At 45.8% G+C, this 22,603-nt stretch overlaps 1 protein-coding gene across 1 annotated transcript in view; it reads right to left on the bottom strand.

Annotated features, from left to right (window-relative positions):
* LRRC42 (leucine rich repeat containing 42) overlaps window positions 1-22,603 on the bottom strand; it is a 173,592-nt gene that overhangs the window by 32,061 nt on the left and 118,928 nt on the right. The gene's annotated exons all lie outside the window — the stretch shown is intronic.

Genomic DNA, 22,603 nt, shown 5'->3' with positions numbered 1-22,603 from the left:
TGGCGTTGGGGGCGTTAGAGGCTTTCCCCTTGTTATGTTCTCCATGGTCCACCATGTCATCTCCTTCTGCACTGCGTGCGTCACAACCACTAGATCCTCCCAACTGCCTGAAGCCTGTGACCATTGTTCCTGGAGCCATTCTTGCATGGGTCTCATGTGAAGTCGTACATTCGGTACCAGGTGGATGCATGATGCCATCATCCCTAAGATCTTGCTCGCAGTCCTCACTGACCGAGCTTGTCCCCTCCGGTAGAGGCGAGTTTCCCTCACCAGTGCCCTTGCTCTCTTCTCGCTGGGGAACACCTTGCCCTGTAAGGTGTTGATCTGTGTCCCCAGGAAGATCTTCACTTGTTCCGGCTCCATTGACGATTTCTTCCAATGGATGGGGAACCCCAGGTTTATGAGCGTGCTCGTCACTGTATGTGCATGTTGCTTGCATTTCTGGTACGAGTTTGCTTTCACCAGCCAGTCGTCCAGGTAAGGGTATACGTGTATTCCCTGCCTTCGTAGGTGCGCTGCGACTGCCACGAGGCACTTTGTGAAGACCCTCAGTGCTGATTTTAGCCCGAAGGCTAGTGTTGTGAACTGGTAGTGGCTTTCTCCGATCGTGAACCTGAGCATATGCTTGTGCTTTACGTTCATTGGGATGTGCAGGTAGGCGTCCTTGAGGTCTATCGTGACCATGAAGTCTCCGATCTGCAATTGCGGTAGCACCTCTTGCAGGGAGGTCATTTTGAATTTTTGTGTTCTTATGAATTTGTTCAGGAACCTCAGGTCCAGAATGGGTCTCATTGTCTCGTCTACCTTTGGTACCAGGAAGTACGTTGAGTATATTCCCTTGTTTCTTTCCTTGAAGGGAACCCGTTCTATGGCCTGCTTTTGTAGGAGTTCTTTTGCTTCTTCCTGAAGCCACTGTAGCTGTTTGTTTGCTAGTGGCTTTCTCTTTGGTTTCCTGCTTGTTGGCCTCCCTTCCAACTCTATGCAGTATCCGAATTGGATGATGTTGAGGATCCACTTGTCTGATGTGATTTCTCTCCATTCCTGGAGGTAGAATCTTAATCTTCCACCCACTGGTGTTATGTGGTGGTAGGTGTCCAGTTTGTCTTGACCCCTTTGTACGTGCTGCCCCCTGGGATCTTTTCTGTGGGCGGGCACACGTATCTTTTTGAAGTCATTTAGAGGTGGGTTGCTGGCAGCCTCTTTTATGCTGTCCTCGTCCATTTCCTCTCCCTCTAAAGGACTGGCCTTTTGACTGGTACTGCCAGGACTGCTTCTGCTGACTCGGTTGCGCCTGAGAGTCTGCCTGGTGCGTCTGTTGGAAAGCCTGATGTGATGTACCTGGCTGGTTTCCACCCCTCCCGCCGGGCCTCCGTGACTGGGTGCCCCTTTTGTTGCCTCTGAACTGAAATGCTCCCATGGATCTTGCAGTTTCATTGTCCTTCTTTAGTTGACTGAGTTTTTCATCAACTGTTGTTCCGAACAGCGTCTCGCCGTTGAACGGTGTGTTCAAGATGCTGTGTTGCACCTCTGGTTTGAAGCTCCAAACCCTAAGCCAGGCGTTTCTTCTTTCAGTGACACTCATCATCATGAGCCTGCTGGAGGTGTCTGCTCCATCCAGGGCCGTTTTGAGGCAAGAATTTGCTGCATTCTTCCCGTCTTCCACCAGTTTCTCGGCCTTTCGCCTGGCCTCCTGGGGCAGGTCTTTCACCAGCCGTCGCAGCTCCTCCATGATCTGGTACATGTGCCTGTTTATGAGGGCATTGGAATTAGCCATGCGCCATTGGGTCGCGGCATTCCGTTCGATCCTTCTGCCCACTAGGTCCATCCTTTTGCTCTCCTTATCAGGTGGTGGTCCAGAAGTAGTGGGCACGTTAGCCCTCTTCCTTGCTGTGGCCGTGATGATGGAGTCCGCTGAGACCGTGCCCTGAATGTAGGCTGGGTCCTTTGAGGAATGCTTGTACTTCTTCTCCGTTCTGGGAGTGACTGCCTTGCATGTTGCGGGCTCCCTGAACGCTTCCATCCCCTGAGCCAAGACGCTTTAGAGCATTAGCAGATACTGGCTCCTTGTTTGCGTGGGGAGTAATGTCTCGAGAAGAAAGTCTGCTTTCTGCTTCTCTTCGTCGAGTTTGAGTCTAAAAGCTGCTGCCGCAGACCTTATCACCGAGTTGTAGGTCCCGATGTCATCCGGCGGCGATGGCCTCGAGGGATATGTGTCGACCGCCTCCTCCGGGCTTTCGGTGTCGACATCCAGGTAATCCTCCTCCTGCGGGTCAGAGGTGGCCGACTCGGCGTCCATCCTGCTGTCCTCTTCTTCTCCATAGTTGTAACTCTCGTAGGGGTTCTCGTCATGTTCCTGGTCGTCGACCATTTCGATGCCCGGGTCATGTTCCTCGACGTTTTCGTCTTCCTCCTCGACCAGCTCCACCACGGGTGGCTTGGTCTTGTGGGGAATCGTGAAGGTTTTCATCTTGGCGTCGAAATCTTTCTTCCCGCTGCAAGATGTTTTCCATTTCGGCTTCGAGGCGCCTTCTTTTCTTCTCCATCTCGGCCGCGTGATCCGCGCCGGGTGGTTCGGCCGCTCTCTTCGGCGTTTGGCTCGGCGCCGAGATTTTCGGTGCCGGAGACTTGGACGTCGAACTGGGTTTTGGGTCCTTGGACGGTGTCGGGGCCTTAGGGTCTTTCTCCCTCGGCGTCTATCGGTCCCTTTCGGGGGCGATTTTCAACGACTTCTGCTGTTCAACAGCTCTCTGCGCCGGGGACTCCTTCTCAGAGGATCCGCTGGGCCTGTGAGTAGTCGCGGACGCCAGGTGTTTCTGCGTCGCTCTTTCGGGGCCTTGCCCTCGTTTTTTCGAGACTCAGAGTCTCTCGGGTTCTTGGGGAACGAAGAGTCTCCTACCTTATCAGAAGTCTTCGTGTAATCTGTCTCTACGACCGTGTAGCTGTCGTCTTCGGCAGCAGCGTTGTCCTCTTCCTCTGAAGACAGCTCGTACAGCGATGGCGTCGGGGCTTTTCCCTGCAGGGTGGCGTGCGCTACCCTCTAGCTCGCTCTCACACGAAGGGTCTTCGGGGCGAAGGCGGAGCAGGCGTTGCAGTCCTCGCTTCCGTGGTCTACCGGTAGGCAAAGGTTGCAAACCGGGTGTTGGTCCTTCTGCGCGTACTTGTGGTGGCAGTTACGGCAGAACTTGAACGGCGTGTTGTCCATCATCGAGTGTTCAGGGCCTCCCTGGCCACGTGGATGTCTACGATCGTCGAAGTTCTCAATGATTTCTCCTTCTTCTTTGCTGGTCAGTGATCGGCGAAGTCTTCCGTAGTCTTCTGGTGAATTCCTTCTCCAATTTCAGTCTTTTCCTTGTACTTTCTCCAAAAATGTCTGGAGCCCAACGGGAACGATCCAGACGCGACCGCGGAAAAAAGAATCTGAAAATGGCGCCCAAGAGTGGGAGCTTCCGCAGGAAGCATGCCGACGTCACCGGAAATGCACCCGAGGAGGTGTGACGCCGACGCCCACCTGGGCTACAAAAAAAAAAAAAAAAGAAAAGACTACGAATCCGGACCCAACCACAAGACCGCGGAATATGCACAGCATAGTGAATCCAGAAAGATTCACGCTGCAAAACTGATGGTGGCGCTTATTTGCAGCTCGGCTTTGTCACTTCAAGCCAGAACGAAGGCAACTTGGAGGCGAAAAGCACCACCTGGTGCCCACAGAAGCACTGCTATGAACATTTTCCAAATCCCGTCTGGAACCTAGGCGATATTCTAAAGTTTAGGAATCGGTGGTTCGAAGTACCCCTCAGAAGTCATAAACAAGTGTTCTGAAACATATTGAAGTACCATAAGCTGCTACTAGAAGTTGCTGGAGACAGGCATATGCCCTTGCTGTATAAAGGCTTTAGTACATCAGGGCATTACTAGAGGGCCCTGAAGTCAATAACACATTTTTTCTGAAACAGGCTTCCTACAGTCCGACACAAATCATTTTCTAGGTGAGGGTGAAGTACAGGAGACTGTTAGTCACATTAAGATTCTTAGTTAGTACCAGGCACTAGTACACAAGAAAGTGAGACAGCAGAGCACAGGGAGTGCGAAAGTGAGGTGCAACAATTACATTCACTGCCATCTGCTAAAAGAAAAATGCTAATGTGAAAAAGAAAAATAATTACCCAACATTAGCAGTAGAAGGCTACCACTCATTTAATCAAAACTGTCCTTGGAGGGTGACGCAAATCCTTTCCCAGCAGACTTTTGCAGCAGGCTGCAGTACCTTAGGTTGTTATTAGAGATCCCTTTTTCCTAGTAGGCTGCTGCACCTTAGGTCATTACTAGAGATTCTTAGAGTCAGACATATTTCTTTACTATAACCTGGCTCCCTTACCCTTGCTTGTTAACAGAGGTCCCTAGTTAGATACAAAACGTTTCCAATCACGCTGCAGTACCTTTGTTCCTAGAGGTCCCTGGCATCAGACACAAGTTCTTACTAATGTAAGGCTGCTGTGCGTTCTGCAATTACTCAAGGGTGCACAGGTGTCCACCCCTGCCCCATCAACATCAGGACATGACCATTATAAACCGTGTTACATCAAACACATGCTGGAGGGAGTGCTTACAATGCAAACATTCTCCCCCAGTCAAAAGATCTGGGTTAAATCTATCGTACTTTTGCCTAACTATAAACCGAGCAGATGCCCTTGAATTGTTTTTTAAGGAAAGACGAAAGTGCAAAAAGTTGACTGTGCTTTTTTTGGCAGGCCACATCATAGAGGGGCGTGGGGACGTAGCTTTAGCATCATTTTGCTTACTCACTTTCAGAAACCTATCAATTTCCCCTCATTTCCTATGCCCTAAATAAATATTTTAATATTGGTTTGTGATGACAGTCATTATTAAGGCTCTACATGCCTTTCTATAGGTTTATGAATTAGTCACTTTAAGATTCCCAGCTAACACCAGGCCCTGCATGTATAAATGAACAATCTTTCTGTATCACAACCATCAAAATGCTCATACGCTAGCTACACAGGTAGGCCGGAGACACGTTTACTTTGTCAGCCTATTAGATGGCACATGTGCTGCAGTTCACATGTGACGTTTAATTTCCAATGCTACTTGTGCACCTTCTGCCACCATATACTATACTTTATAAAGCGCGACTACAGCCGAGGAGCATTCTGGCACTAGAACCAACAAATAAACCAGGACAGAAAGAGCGACAGAGCTATGAAAAGAGAGGCAGCAAAACAGAAAGACTTCTAGTAGAATAGGTAGGTTTTTAATGCCTACTTGAAAGTGTAGAAGACATCAATTAAGCATACAGAGATGGGAGTCATGTTCCCAAATTGTGAAGCCAATACTCAAAACGCTTTTCCTGCACACAGTGATCTCCTAAAACACACTAGTGTGTTGTGAACTAGGAAGCTGGACCATGACGACTGGAAAAGTCGTCAGGGCTTTGTTACAAAACAATCACTTATAATTAGTGATAGTCGCACCCTTCCAACCCCCATCACTGTCCGGTACTAAGGCATTTCGAATTATTTCCTCTTCACTGTAATATGATCCCTTGCATTTTTTCAAAAGGTTCTGATGTGGGGCACTCACATAGGGTATATGCATGAATGTTGTAACCTAGTTGCATTCTCGCACTTATTGTCGTTTGTTGTGGCAAACCTCATAAATTGCACCTGTGTGTAGTAAATTTTAATGCAGGATTTTTAACTGAACAAGCCTAAAACCCTCCCTTATGGAGAACTGTTGTGGGCTGATGCGTGCTTCCTCCCAATCAGTGCTCAATAGTGTCCCCAAGTCTTTTTACCATTTTTTTTCTCAACCACGTGTCACTAGAGAGAGCTTTATGAGATAACCAGGATAAGAGCCAAAAGTATCCTCTACAATGATGATTCTTCTTTACCCTCCTGCAAACTCCAAGAGTATTTCCGTAATGTGCGTTTGACCTATAGCCCTCCATGATGCTGGGCAATCGCTAACTCATTCTCTTGAATGGCCTCGTATGACATCAGTTCACTTGGTCCTCAGATGTCACACAGGATTGACATTTCTAGGACATCTCATTTCTGGAACCCCTCCATTTCCCCATGTCTCCCAACATCATGAAGTCCTTTTGGGGTCTTCAGAGAGTTAATACACCCTGCCAGCCTATTTTCTGATTCCTGGCCATCCATGCCCTAATCACAGTTTTGGTATGTTCCAGTCAATCTTGAGAGCTCGATCCCTGTACAAGCAACCAAATATCCCCTATGGACCATCGCCCATTTGTCCTCCATCAGTGGCGCCTTCTATTGAAGGCTTATTACCAAATCTTGCAGATCACGCTGACATACTTGACTCCCTCCAAGTCACTTCTTATGAAGATGATGTTTTATTCTAGTTCTCCATCAAAGCTCACTCAAAGCACCTTCCTCTTAAGACAGGCCAGACCCTCCACTCCTAAAGATACCTACACTAGACACAGATAACCTAGAGAGCTATCGGCCCATCACTCACTTATCTGCAAGATCATTGAAAAAGCAGTCTATGTTCCACTCCAAGATCACATTAATGCTGATGATCTCATGAATCACCATCAGTCGGGCTTCAGGTCACACTCCAGCAGTGAGACATCTACCATACACATCGTCACCACCACAGATGAACATGATTCCTGCCTCCTAATATTGCTGGACTGTTTGACACAGACAACCATCCCACCATCATACCCACCCAGGAGTCTTGAATGGGATTCACTGGCAATGTCATTTGCTGGTTCTTCTCCTACCTTTCCAAATAACAATAATTTGTTGACATGGGCACGTCAAGGTTCCCAAATGATTGCTATGGCCTGCGCCATCCTTCACGGTTCCATAAAGTCATCTATTAACATCAACCTCTACAAGGAGCCGATTGTTGCTATGCTCATAGATAAAAGCATCACGATTTACTAATGATTAAGAACTTTACCTGAATGTCTCTCTGCTTGCACATCATCCAGCCTAGATGTTCAGTGCCTATCTGAAGCTCAACTCAAACAAGACAGAATTCCTGCTATTTGCAAAGAACAATACGGGACATGAAGCTTGAAGAGTTTGACATCAACTTTCACTGAATGCCGAGTCACTTGTATTCACCCGTGACATCAACCACACCCTCAAGAAATGCATTCTGAAAAAAAATCAAGACAAACTGTTATCAGATCTCTCTTTTAAAGAAACTGAAACAGTTTCTCCAGGAACGCGACTTAAGAACTGCTGTTCAAGCCCTCATACTCTCGAATATGGATACTGTATGGCTTCCCAGAATCCAACACGGACACTCCTTACGTCTTACACGCCACACGTCTCATCCATTTCATGAAGAAATAGGATCACATCACCCCCATCCTGATGGCATTCCATTGGCTCCCCTTGCCAACCCACATTATCTTCAAAACGAGTTGCATCGTTTACAAAGACATCAGAACCAGCACCCCAGCTTATCTTGCAGACAAGCTCAGTCTCTCTGGTGGTTCTCAGAACACCCACAGCATGGACAATATCGGAATAAGAAATGAAAGAAAGAAGAAAAGGCAGCAGGTCATTTCCATCCATTTACCCAGTATCTATAGAAACATCCCTGTATCCATCAGGACAGCCCCAACAATGCTCCGATGTAGGGAAGACTTGAAGACGCATCTCTTTATAAAGCAGTTCATCACAATGAATTAACAGTCCACAAATCAGGTACATCTTTTATTACTCAGTGACGCTATGCTGGTCTTTGATCCTGTATGGCACTCTACTTCCTTTCGGCTAGGATCACACAATAGAAATACCACATACATACAATCATTTATGATCATCATTTGAGATTCCCAGTATTATGTTTCTTATTCCAGGAGGGTGCTTCCCCCATCATATACTTTCCTAGTAAGAGAGGATAGCACAGTTCTGGCTGACACGCTGTCCCGGAATATTAATAATACTAAACCTTTGTATAGAGCGCATGGCTACTTCAACTGAAGTGTCCCAGTGCTAATGCGATCAGACTGCTTCTATGAACAAAGGTCTCAAAAAGAAGCAGGAGCTACACAAAAAAGCCATGTTTTGAGCTTTTCCCGAAATAACTGTTCTGTATTAGCTTGTGTGGAGTTATGTATCAGGCTCAGAGTATGAGGTGTGTAGGAGCACGCATAAGAATCTGATCTGTGGAGGGCTATCATTTTGAAAAGCACTTCCTGCAGAGGAGGGCCAGCAGGAATTTCCTTCAGTGTGTCACATGAGTTTTGAAGTAAACAAAGAGGGTTAGTTGGATTCTTATTCATGAAAGTCAGTTTGAATGGGAACAAAAAACTGATCTGGATTAATTGATGCAAAGGCCTGTGTAATCCCTGCATGTGTGTGTTATTTCTAGAATTCTGAGGATAAAGTGTATGGTATTTGTCAGAGAAAGAAGGTGGTCATCTGCATATATGGAAATCACCTCCTCTCATTCCTGGTCCCATCTCAGAACTTTAAATCGGGGCTTCTCTCCTAATCCAGCATGCCAGCAGTTCTAGAACCAGGGCAAACAGGAGTGGCAAGAGAGGGAAGGCTTGTCTGCTGCCCCACCCCAAGAGAAAATGATCTGGCAATGAACCATTGACTTTTACCCTGGGTGTTGGTCTCGTATAAAATAGTGATTCCCATGACAGAAACCCTGTATCAAATCCCATCTGCTTTAGTATTGCTTTCAAGAAGGGTCATTCAACTGAGCTTATAGTCTTTTCCACATCCAGGAACAGAATCACTGTTGGTACACTTCGCCGCCACACCCTTGCCACACAGCCATAAGGCAACTCAGATTATGTCAGGGAGATCTAAGGGGTAAACATCCTAACTGATCTGGATTGATTAGAGAGTCGATGGCCGTGTATAGGAAGTTAGCCCGGATCTTCACTAATATTTTAACCTCAATATTCAAGAAAGATATAGGCCTATAGAGCTCACTCATATGGAGATTTTTCCTGCTGGTGTATTACTGCTAGGTATTGAGGGGGAAGTTAGGAGGGGTGACTCCTTGGCTTTCATAAACATCTGGAAGATAGGGTTTATTATCCTACTTGAGATGCTTGAAAAGCTCCAATGTCAGCCCATTGGACCAGGGTTCCCACAGCTCTTAATATGGGGCATTGCCTCTGCAATTTATCCCTTCCTCAGGCCAACACCTAGCTTCTAACAGTCGTCAAACAGTGGGCTATTGGTCAATAAGTCGCACACAAAACTGTCAATTTTGTTTGTTGCACATAGACCTAACTGTATACGGTGACTGAAGGTACTGCACAAATGTGTGGGTTATTCTTATGGTATTTTAGGCCATCTTCCCTGATGTGCATCTTGCCCTCTGTAACCTTCTCTGTCCATCCTACACCATGTTTGAGCTTGCCAGCTTTGTCGTCACCCTTGCAAAGTCAGTGTTGTTAGTTAAGGCATTGGGCTGGTGCCCCACCCCCGTTGCCAACATACCCCTGTACTTATCTCATTACACATGCTATTAGGTCTGCCAGCTCTCCTTAGGGATGGTGATAGTAACCCTATTCTAGATCCATGAGTAGGTCTTCCATTCTTTACTTCCCCTTCTACCTTACTCTCCTTTTTCCTGTATTTTGCAGCACTATTGCACCCACTAGTACCTTCAAACACATTGAATAAGTCCACGCCGGCAATATTGCTGCCTGGTAACAATGCCTATCATGCCTATCATTCCTCTGTGTTATATTTTTCTTCAGCCTCCAGAGGCACACCAGAACCTGCCCATCTCAAAGTCTCCACAGCAGATTTGCTTTCCTTCATGTTTGTTCTGGTGTACATCTTCTCTTGCTAGTTTTAAGTCACCTTTCTGGGCTCATGTAGTGTTGGGGAACCCTTTATTCCAACTCTGTGCCAGCCATCCAGCCAGTTCCATACCTTCACCAGAGTTGTGAAGTAGTAGGAATTCCCTTTTGCCAGGATTCATACTGTTAGAGACTAGTATCAATGTAATTTTTTTATTGTTTAGTTAATTAAAACCATTACAATGTTCTTCCCTGTTGATAGCAGCCAAGACTTTAACAAAATGTAAAATCATTTAGCCATCAGTTGCACCAAAAAGAGTCTTACAGATTAAAATCACTGTTCGATCATAATTACATCCTAAAATTCTATGAAATAATGCCTGTACTCTTCTTTTTCTACATGGATTACAGTTAAGAACCAACAGTTTAACAGATGTCAAATGTTAGTCCCTTCGGTACCAGCAATAAGTCAATATGAAAAAGTAGTTGTCTCTGCAGGCCGATGTACCGGACCACTTGCTACCTCCTTGTGATGACTCCATAAAACAAATAAAACTAGCATCAAGCTTTACATGAACTGACCTTCTCATTATTGTGTTGACTTTGTTGCCTGATCGTGTATACGGAGGAACTTAATTAATTTACAGTTCATCTGGGGATCAGATAGATCAAGCCCTTTAATTATAGCCTCTCGACATGTTCATATTCCTCTACCCAAAAAAAGCCTTTCTTAGTAAGGTCTCTCGTACAGGCTGAGGTTTCTTGCAAATGCATATTAAGTGAATGAGTTCTTCTGTAGGGCTTCCACATAGACGACAGCTTTTTACCTCCGTATTTCTCCACTTTGGGGAGTCTGCCAGTGAAGGATATTTACCAAATCAAAGTGCCATTAGCTGTGTTTTTAGGTGGACAGAGTATGTTAAATCTAGGTATGCTGCTGGTTTAACCCCTTCCATGCTGATGACGAGCTGGGCTCGTCATGGCGTAGCCTCCTCGCACGCTGATGACGAGCCCAGCTCGTCACGTAAAGTGCGTTTTCGCAAATCCCAGCGTGCGAGCGGAATTCCGCTAGCGCGCATGGTGTTAAGAATCTTGTAGTGAAGGACAGTACACGTGTGGGACCTCTGGCACAAAATATTTTTGTCTAGCAAAATAGAGTGCAATTTTGCAACTTTATTAATTGTGGACTTAAATGCAACATAAGGAAGGTTTATATACACAGGTCCAAAGTGCAAGTGGATTTCAGAGCATTTTGCAAATAGCGCTCATGTGGTGTATTGGGACTGTTCTCTTGTTCTGACCACAAAGCCTCATTTACTTTAGAGTCCACCGTGTTTTGCTTTATGCTGTAGCACACTTTAATTGTTGAATATTGCCTGCCAACTGTTACTCATTCAGTAAACCAAATTTTAATCGCACTTGAGCTGGAGATGTAATTTGAGGAGGCTGAAAGACCCTTTTAAAAATGCTGGTTGTTAAATTATGGAGTATGGTAGCATCTTTTCTTGGAAGGCTACTGGTGTAGGTTAACGTTGGTAATGTTTTAGCAGTTATAACTGTAATCAGTGGTTTGAATGAGGGCCTCCTTAGCTTCCCTGCCAGTGTCTTATAAGCAAAGGTTAATGCGGTTGCCCGCTGAGCGATCTAATTTTTCTGATCTTGCTGGCTCAATTTGTTGTCAAAGTAAAATCCCAAATATTTATAGCTTGCAACGTTTTCCAAGACTTTACCTTTAAAGTTGATGTTATAGGGGCAAGCTGTCCGGTTACTGATCAGCATTGTTTTAGTTTTTGCTATATTAATTTCCAGCTTATTTATCGTCAGAAATTCTGCAAGGCCCGTCAGTAGCCTTGTGAGCCCAATTTTAGTCAAACTGATTAAAACTATGTTGTCGGCGTAGGCAAGGTGCGAAGAGACTAGCATATAATATTTTACTCCTCTCCTTCTCATCTCTTTTGGCTTTATCATAGGATCTCCATTTGGTCTGTGCCGCTTCGTTGAAGTCTGGAAGCAGGAGTACTTGTGTGTTTTCGCTGTGTTTAGGATCCATGGCTCTGACTGCTTGGAGAATCGCCTCTCTGTCCCTTTCAAAAGAAAAGAGTTTGGAACAGGCTGAACATTATTAGCGAGAAAAGACCCCATAAAGAGTTTGATTGGTGGGCCCTCTTTCTCACATGACTCCCACCAGACAGATGTTATTTCTGAATAAGCAGCCCTGTGCCTCTTCTGTTCTTGAGGCCCGAAACTGGGCATCCTATTTCAACTGTCTAATTTCCTTCTCCGGGCTTTTTATAGTGCTTTCCCACCATTTTCTTCTAAAACGTTTGGATACTTTTCGGAGGTCTCCCCAGATTAAATTGATGTCCAGTGCCATCGTGTCAATTTTATATTCCAATGAGGTCCTGGATTCATGGACCAATGCTAAGACTTCTCCAAAAGATGACCCCTATTCCTCTGAAGGACATCCCTTTGTTGATTTCTTCTCCCTGGGGGGTTTAGTCCTCTCTTGCAAAGTTTCTTTAAGGAAGGAGCCCTTTTTCAGCCCTCTGGCTGTGCCAGTTGCCTATGACTATCGGGTGAATCTGGTGAGGGAGGGCCAGATGCAGGAGCGATCACCACCATTTCTTCTTTCATCTGGTTTAGTGAACCCTACGTGGCATCCTGATGGTGTTTAACTGTTGGTTTTAGGTGTTATTCTGTTTGTGGAATGGGGTTGTGCGCCTGCCCATCCAAGTGTGTCCTTGTTCTTGTCCTACGGCTTTCTGGCAGCACTCCTTTTTACCACCTCTGGATTTGTCTGGTTTGGGTCTTCAACAGATTGCACTTTGGGGATCCCGTTGCTCCCGCCTCTTCAACACAGATCAGGATCTTTGGTAATGGGCCTGAGTCTCTAAGACAACACTGATTGGCTCAGGTGGAGTTGGTTTCTCTATTGTACACTTCCTAGGCCCCTGCTGAGTTTTCTTTTGTATTAGAGGGTCAGCCTGACCACCCCTCCTATTCCTGTACTGGTCTGTGCTGTGTGGTTGCGCCCCATGCCAACTCACTTACCCTTTACCTCACATGTATGTCTATAGGGTGTGAGTCTCCACATCAAGATTCCGTCACACTGACAGATGCGTGATTCCAACTCACCTGCCTCTGGGCAGCTCTGATGTTGTGAAATATTTCTGCTGTTCAATAGGTGCACAGCACACCTGTAAATATTGCAATTAATAAAGTTCCACATTCACTCCTGAAACGATGAAGTTAGTGGCTTACACGTAGCAGATTTTGAAGTTTATTACCCTGCGTTACAATTGCAGTATATAATGGACTGGAGTGGTGGCACGCTAGATTGTCTAAAAGCCAATCTTCTCTACACAATAGCAAGAGAAGACCAACTAAAAGGACTACATGACAGAGCAACATGTGGCACACATGTACCCACAAATAATAATAAATCTCTCAGCACAGAACCACAAATCAAAACCACTCCTACTTGAGGTTAGGCTATCTTCAAGGCACTACTTAATAAGGTTTTTGACACAAGAGGTCAATTAGCTAAATTTAGGAAGAGAGCTAAATTCTCAGTGATGACATTGAAGTGATTTGTAGGTCATCAAGTGGAATCCTTGTATAAGATGCAACACTTTGCGTAAATGTACCTTAGGTTGCGTTGCGCTTCCACGACAAGCAATGTCGCAGCGAGGGAAATGCGGAAAAGTTCAGGTGCAAAGTAATAAAGACGTGCAGATCTTCTAGATGCGGCACGCTTCTCGGGGATGCGTGAAGTTCTCGTTTCGATGCTTGGACTGCAGCGGCGACAACATTGTTCCGCGATGCGACGGCAGCAGCTCCAGCGGCGACACTCTTCTCCCACGATGCGTGAAGCTTCCGCACGATCCGACAACTACAGCAGCGACATCCACGATGCGACGGAAGCAGCTCAGACGGCGGCACCCTTCTCGGGGGATGCGAGGTGCTCTTCTTTGATGAGATGCAGTGTGACAGTTCCAGCGGCGACACCCTCCTTCTGAGTTGCGACGGCAGGCTCAGCGACGGCGACACGCTCCAACCTCGTTGTGAGACTCTTCTCTCGATGCGGTGCAGTGCGACAGCTACAGCGGTGACACTCTCCTCCAGAGTTGCGACAGCAGCGACAGCGGCACGCTTCTCTCCGATGCGGTGTAGTCCGACAATTCCAGTGGCGACACCCTCCTTCTGAGTTGTGGCGGCAGGCACAGCAACACGCTTCTTCTCGTTGAATCACGCTTCCAGCTCCTTGCGACACGCAGTTCCTCAGAAGGCCCAAAACAGCAGCAGGCACTTCCAAAGAACTCTGGGGAGCTGGGGGTTGAAGTCTGTTGTCCCTGAGACTTAAGCAGGAAGCAAGCTCTGTTCCAAGCCCTTGGAGATCCTTTACAAGTTGAAAGCAAAGTTACAAAGTTCCTTTCTCCTTCCTTTGGCAGTAAGGCAACCACTGCAGGCCAATCCCTCAAGCAGCACTTCAGCTTGGGAATAGTCTCTCCTCAGTTTCTTCAGGTTCCTCTCCTCAGTAAAGGTTTCTTCTTGTAGTCCAAAAGTGATCTAATTTCATGGGATCAGAGTCCCAATATTTATACCCCAAAATCCTTTGTTCTCTGAGGGGAGAGGGGCCTTTGCCTAGTCCAAACAAGTTCTGAAGCACTCCGTTTACCAGACTTCTCCTTTCCTTTCACAGCGCAGGGCAGGCACATCAGACGCCCCCCAGGAGGTGAAGCCAGCATTGTGGAAGGCAAGTACAGTCCTGGAGCACTTTGTTTACAGGACTCCTTCTCTTCTTTCAATGTGCAGGGCAGAGACAGCATTGTGGAAGGCAGGCACAGCCCTATTCAAGGTTCAGGTGCAACTCCTCCCTCCCCTCTAGATGAAGATCTCTCTATTCACCACTGGGTGACTCAGTCGGTCTCGTGGAATCCCCCAGCCCTGTCACTCACAAAACCAGACAAAGGAATACACAACCTAGCAGAGGCAGGCTTGAAAGATTAGGCAAGCAAATACCTACTTTCTAAAAGTGGTATTTGCAAACACAGAATATTAAAATCAACTTCACTAGATGTATTTTATTACTTTGAGTACAGGCATTCTAAACTCGAATTTCGACCATGTTCGCCAAGACAGTTAGGATTATAAACATGTAATAATCTAACAGCCCATTCTGGCCTATGGAAAACAGGTAGCCTTGCAATAGTGAAAAACGAAAATGGCTGAAATTCACTGTTGGGACATACCACACACATCAGGGCTTGTCCTACCTTATACTTATTTATTTATTTATTTTTGGCATTTATTAAGCGCGAACAATTGCCCGCAGGCGTCTCGGCGCTGTACTGTTTTACCCTCCTATATGATCTGTACAGTTTTTCAGAGGTTAAATAGCCAGGTTTTCAATTTCTTCCTGAAGGACAATAGATTTGGACTTGATCTTATATTTTGAGGAAGCGTGTTCCATAATCTTGGAGCGGCAGCTAAAAAACGTCTGTCTCCCCAGTTGACCAATCTGGTCCGAGGCACTACCAGGTCATTCTGTCCTGCAGATCGTAGCATTCGAGTGGGAATGTACGGGACGAGATGGTCGCAAAGGAATTGAGGCGCTTGATGGTGTAGTGCCTTGTAGACGATACATAGCGTCTTAAACTTAATTCGGTTCCTAACAGGTAGCCAGTGGAGACTCCTCAAGGATTCGGATATAGGTTTAAATTTAGGAATGTTGAGGAGAAGTCTGGCTGCTGCATTTTGGATTGTTTGCAATTTCTTGATTGTCTTAACTTGGGCATTTGCAAACAAGCCATTGCACTAATCCAGCGCTGAAAGGACCATTGCGCTAACCAATGTCTTTCCCACATTGGTAGGGAGAAACGGAAGAATCTTCCTTACCAATCGTAGCTTGTAGAAGGCATTGGAGGCCGTCTGATTGGCGTGAGCCATGAAGTTTAGGTTATCATCGAAGATGACACCCAAGTTTCTCACTTTCGTAACTGGTTCAGGTACAGCTCCGAAAGATGATGGCCACCAAGTGGGGGACCAGCTAGGGCTGAGGTGGCCAAAAGTGACCACCTCGGTTTTGTCGGAATTTAATTTCAAGCAGTTTGCTGACATCCATTTTCCAATGGCCAGCATACCTGTCTTGAAATTTTCCGCCACTGTTTCCCCGTCATTGCTGACAGCCAGTATCAGCTGAGTATCATCCGCATATGAGGTAAGGTTCATCCCGTGCGCTTTGATGGTATTAGCGAGGTCCGACACATAGATATTAAATAGTGTCGGACTAAGGGATGAACCTTGAGGTACCCCACACGGCAGTGATAGTTCAGCAGATTCATATTGGCCCAGTATGACTGCCTGGGATCTCTCTGCTAGTAAAAAGACTCTATTAAGTCTTTTGCTAGGCCTTGCACGCCCATCCTTTCGACACGGTTGACTAAGATCTTGTGGTCAACCGTGTCGAAGGCAGCTGATAAATCTAAGAGCACCAATAATGCAGTTCCACCTTGGTCTCTGATTAATCGGATGTCGTCTGCTGCCTTTATGAGGGCTGTTTCAGTCCCATGAAACTTACGGAAACCAAATTGTGTTTCATCGAGCAGATGGTATTGCTCGATGAATCCCGCAAGTTGAATGTTCATGGCTTTTTCAATTACCTTGGCGATAAAGGGTAGGTTTGCTATAGGCCTATAATTTTTTAGTTCTGCTTTATCCAAGCCTGGTTTCTTCAAGAGTGGTTTGAGTAATGTTTTTTTCAACTGGTTAGGGAAGATTCCTGTGTGAAACATGAGGTTGGTCATTTGAGTAATAGCTGGAATTACGGTGTCTATTAATGACCGAAGAGTGTTTAAAGGGCAGGGATCCAGAGCTGATCCGGATTTGATTGTTTTCACAATGTCCTGAATATTGGCATCTGTTACCTCTGCGAAGCAAGAAAGGGTATTACTTGGAGGGGAGGTATTTGTTTTCCTGATCCATTGAGCTTCACCTTGGTTAAATGCTGAAAATATGTCATTTACTTTGGTGAAGAAGAATGCTGCTAATGAATCGCAGAACTCTTGTGAGCAAGGAGGATTGAGATCTGGGGGGCATCCCGCAAGATGTTTAGTAATTTCGAAAAGCTTTTTGTTCGAGTTTTTTGCGCTTTCGATTTGCTCAGTATAAAACTTCTTTTTAGTCTCTATAATTAGACGTTTATATTGAGTTAAGAGTTCCTTGTACGCTATCTTGTCCTTGTTATCATACTTTTTCCTCCATATTCTTTCTTTATTTCGACATTGCTGTTTACATTTTTTAAGCTCTTCTGTGTACCAAGGGGCTGAAGGGGTACTTCTGTTTCTGGACATTCTTTTTTCAGGTACCAGTTTGTTAGCCGCCTGGCCTACCCATGTGTGATATTGTTCAATAACGGTGTCTGGATCAGCTGCCCATTTGGGAGTGGAGTTCAGTAGCGCCTCCTTAAAGCAGGGGATACTGATGTCTTTCCAGACCTTGAACAATTCTCGTGAAGAAGATGTAGAGGGGGTTGTGGTTTTGGTGATTTGAATGGTTGCCAAAACCAAAATAATGATCGGACCAAGCCATAGGCAAGACATCAGACACTGATATATTTTCCAAGTTGGTAAAAATACCATCTAAGGTATGGCCTGCATTATGAGTGGGTCCTTTCACCAGCTGAGATAGACCAAAGACCTCCATTTCAGATTGCAATGATATGGTGTCCTTGTCTTCGCCACATTCCAAATGGAAATTAAAGTCACCTAGCAGAGTGATCGAGTTGTCAGTGCCTGAAGTTTCTAGGATGGTAAGTATTTCTGTCAGGAAGTCTGCCCGGGTTTCTGGTCTTCTATAAAGTAATATACCTTTGAAATTGTATGAGGGGGAGAGATAAATATCGAATTGAAGCGCCTCACATGCCTTTAAAGGTAAGGCAGTGGTGCGATTTTAAAAAGGTCACGGGCAATTATTGCAACCCCACCACCTCGTTTGCCAGTTCTATCTAGTCTGTAGCATTTGTATCCAGGTGGAACGGCTATTGCGAGGTCTGGGTCAGAGGCTTTGTCCAGCCAAGTCTCTGTCAGGAACATTAGGTCTATGTTCCTGTCGGTGAGTACATCGGCTACCTCTTGCCTGTGTTTGGGTAAAGATACTTACAATGCACCCTGCCCTTGGGCCTACCATAGGGATGACCGATATGAAGAAAAGGGAAGGTTTAGGTACTGGCAAGTGGGTGCACTTGCCCAGTCAGCATGACAGTACCAGACTGCACGCAGGCTCTGCAATGCAGACCTTAAGACACATTTTACAAGGCTGCTTCTGTGGGTAGCACAACCAGTGCTGCAGGCCCACCAGCAGCATTTGGATGTACACGCCCTGGGCATACTCAGTGCACTAGACTAAGGTCTGACAAGTAAACCAAATAGCCAAACATGGAACCACTGATTAATACATCAAGTTACAATAGGGAGCACTCGCACTGTGGCACTGGATAGCAGTGGCACATGCTCAACGCATCTAACACCAGCAAAAATACATGAGGCAACAGCAAAAATGGAAGGGAGACCCACGCCAATGGTGCCAGGTTTAACACGTGTCCCCTGCAGCTGAAAAGTGGGGAGAACTACCCTAACTCCTGGGAGTTCTCTTCACTAAGGTGGAAAAATCTGGACAGACCATCAGCTTTGGCGTGTTCTGTACCAGGGCAGTGTTCGACCGTAAAGTCCATACCCTGTAGGGAAATGGACCACCTAAACAGCTTTGGATTCTCACTCCTCATCTGCATCAACCATCTGAGGGGCCTGTGGTCTATCTGAACCCCTAATGTATGGTCTCAGCTTCTTCAGTGCCCAGACCAGAGCAAATGCCTCACGCTCAGTAGCACTTCACCTCTGTTCCCGTGGAAGTAACCTTCTATTGATAAAGGCTAAAGGTTGATCTAGGCCCTCCTCATTCATCTGTGACAGAACAGCCCCCACACCATGCTCTGAAGCGTCTGTCTGAACGATAAACTCACTTGAAAAGTTGGATGCCCGGGCGCCGTGCACCTGGCAGCTTTCAGGGCCTCAAAAGCTTTCTGATAGGTGTCAGTCCAGATCACATTTTTGGCTGCTTCCAGGAAGTCAGCTCTGTCAAGGGTGCAACAGGGGCGCCACCTGGCCGCTCCCAACTTGGTGTCCCAAGTACACCACGGAATCCTGGCCCGATCTGGCACTTACTCGCCTTGATCGTGAGGCCTGCCTTCCGCAGTGCCATCAACACTTCCCAGAGGTGGCGCAGATGTTCCTCCCAACTGGCACTGAACACTGCGATGTCATCCAGGTAGGCAGCACTGAACTCATCCAGTCCAACCAACACCTGGTTGACCAACCTCTGAAAGGTGGCAGGGGAATTCTTCATCCCAAAGGGCATAACACGGAACTGGAAATGCCCATCTGGTGTAGAGAATGCTGACCTTTCCTTTGCCCCATCAGTCAAGGCGATCTGCCAGTACCCAGACGTTAAGTCAAACGTGCTGAGGTACTGTGCAGCCCATAGCCGATCAATGAGCTCATCAGCTCTGGGGATGGGGTGCGCGTCAATCTTCGTGGCTGACTTGAGCCCTCTGTAGTCCACACAGAACTGGAGTTCGGATGTGGCACCCGACGCTGCAGCCTTCGGGACCAAGACCACTGGGCTGGCCCAAGGACTGCTGGAGGACCCAATCACCCCTAGCACAAGGATATTTGAGACCTCCTCTTTGATGCAAGCCCTCCACTGTCAGTTATCCTGTAAGACTTGTGCTTCACAGGTAAGCTGTCTCCTGTGTCCACATCATGGACGCACCAATCTGAAACACCAGGAAGCAGGGAGAATAGATCAGAAAATTGTCGCAGCAACTGGCGGCAGTCATTCTGCTGCTTATGGGTCAGGGTAGAAGAGAGGTTAACACCATCCACTGACCCATCTTGCTCTAAGGCTGACAGGAGGTCAGGAAGAGGCTCAGTCTCTTCCTCCATCCCCACATCTGTTGCCAAGAGCATGCCCACTTCAGACCTCTCTAAGTGGGGCTTAAGGCAGTTGACATGTAGGACCCTGAAGGGGTTCCTAGGAGATTGCAAGAACACCAAGGTAGGTAACTGGACTCTTGCGCTCCACAGCCTCAAATGGCTTGAAAGGTTAGGCAAGCAAACACATACTTTCTAAAAGTGGTATTTGCAAACACAAAATATTAAAATCAACTTCACTTAAAGATGTATTTTATTATTCTGAGTTCAGGCATACTAAACTCAAATTTCTACCATGTTCTCTGAGACAGTTAGGATTATAAACATGTAATAATCTAACAGCCCATTCTGGCCTATGGAGAACAGGTAGCCTTGCAATAGTGAAAAACGAAAATGGCTGTAATTCACTATTAGGACATGCCACACATATCAGGGCTTGTCCTACCTTATACTTACAATGCACCCTGTCCTTGGGCCTACCATAGGGGTGACTGATATGAAGAAAAGAGAAGGTTTAGGTACTGGCAAGTGGGTGCACTGGCCCAATCAGCATGACAGTACCAGACTGCATGCAGGCTCTGCAATGGCAGACCTTAGACACATTTTACAAGGCTGCTTCTGTGGGTGCCACAACCAGTCCTGCAGGCCCACCAGCAGCATTTGGATTTACACGCTCTGGGCACACTCAGTGTACTAGACTAGGGTCTGATAAGTAAACCAAATAGCCAAACGTGGAACCACTGATTAATACATCAATTTACAATAGGGAGCACTTGCACTGTGGCACTGGATAGCAGTGGCACAGTGCCCAAAGCATCTAACACCAGCAAAAATACACGAGACAACAGAAAAAATGGAATGGAGACCCACGCCAATGGTGCCAGGTCTAACAGGGACAAATGGACAAGTAAGCTGGATTAAGAACACATTTTTCCAGATGAGAAATTCTACATACTTCAAGGCCCATTGCCTAGAAATAGTAACATTTTAAATAAAATTGGATAAGGTGCCTTGTAAGTTTGAAACCCTACGCTAATTTTAAACCCTTGCCAAGTGCTGGTTCTGCAAAACTCATCTGAATTTTCAGATTAGTTACAAGACTTATGCAATTTTTAGGTTTTGTCTGCACCGTGCTTGCGCTGTCCTTGAGAAATCGAATCTTTGTATTATAAACTTAAAAGAGACTTACATCCCACCTCCTCTCTTTCCTGGCTTCTCATTTGTTCCTGTGCGTGGCACTTACCTTTCCTCTATTTCTATTGGCTGTAGCATATTTTCCTGCATTTACCAATTCTTGTTCCTGGTCTGCTTCTCTTATCAGTTTCCCACGGCTAAAATACTGTTAACATCCACTTTGGTGGAGCTATATTTTCATAAAATGTTGCCTTTTACTCTTTTGCAGCATATTTATATAACAATTTATCACCAGAGAGATTACGCGATTTGCATCAAATTACAGGATGTTGCTCAGAGCCACCCAGACTTGCACTGGGATCCCCAGCTCTTGAGTGAGCAGCTGTGTCCGCTGCGCCATATCCTCCCCACTCCTGTGTTATCTGTCAGGGTGCTCTTTCCTTCTCCCGGATGAGGATTTATTAAAACTACTCTTTATTCATCACATAGGCGAAACCAATGCATTACCAATGCTTATTAAGGGATGCAGTGGACACCAAAATGTTAATTAATCTTTAGGTTCAAAACTTCAGTTTCTTCAGCCCTGCCTTACATAGACACCAGCATTTAAGTTTCGTCTTGAATATTTTATTTCTGACTCTCATGCAGACTGCAGTATGGAAGAAGAACAAGAAAGAGAATGAAATTTGGTTCAGAAAGTGCAATGCAGACATACATAACATGTTTTGTAGGGAGGTTGCACAGAGTAGAGAAATTCCTCCATGTGCATTCTTTAAAGATGAAACGGACTCCATTTCAATTAGATGTTACCCTTGGAGCCAAACGAGCGACTGAAACATCATCTGAAAAAATAAATCATTCAATAGAAAACTGCATGATGAATGCTGTCTTCACTCCTTAAAACTTACACATTCGATAATAACCTGGTGATGAGGCGTGACCCAGTGGAGGCAGCACAGGACACCATAGGTGAGAAATACTACTGAATCAAAGGCTGTTATGGAGAAAATACAGGAACCATCTTCATCTCAAGAGTAGTTTCAGGTTCAGTTAAATGCTCCAGTGATGAAGGTGCACTCATCATACAGAGCAGTTCTCTCGGTGGGAGCCTCCCTGACATTTGGTCTGTTAATATAGACATTTTACAAGACCTTCAAGAAAAAAGCACATCACAATCATCCGAATGAATTGTAAATACCCTCAAGATGCTTAGGTGGTGGGTTCTGTGTTAAAAACGTGGTTTATTTCTGTATAATAGTGCCATAAAGACATGCAAAATGAGAAAGAAACTTTGTGAGATCTGTTGTGAATTGTCTGCCTGACTTTATGCAATAGTGTAACCTCAAACATTTTAGATATGCGCGCTCGTATCATGTTGATGTGTAAAATGTTGAAAATAAAATTAAAAAAACTTTTAATCATCAACAGAAAGGAACAATACAAGATAGTGTTGAATGCAAGAAACTCCACAGTGCATAAAACAATCTAGATATATGTATTCTTAAATGGCTACCGAGCCAGCCACAGGCACATACAGTGCGGCATCTTCAAATGCACGCAGCCATTACAACCTATTCTCATCCGCCTTAGTCTCATTTGTTTATTCTCACTGTAAAGAATGATACTTTCTTCCAGCATCAATCCTAGCAACTCTTGAAAACTGTGGAGAAGGAAACAACAGACTCGCATGCCAGATAAA

The sequence above is a fragment of the Lissotriton vulgaris genome, chromosome 1_1 (assembly GCF_964263255.1).
Source record: "Lissotriton vulgaris chromosome 1_1, aLisVul1.2, whole genome shotgun sequence".
In the NCBI taxonomy this organism is placed as follows: domain Eukaryota; kingdom Metazoa; phylum Chordata; class Amphibia; order Caudata; family Salamandridae; genus Lissotriton; species Lissotriton vulgaris.
The sequence above is the reverse complement of the archived record's forward strand: the minus strand, read 5'-3'. Positions and strand labels throughout refer to the sequence as shown.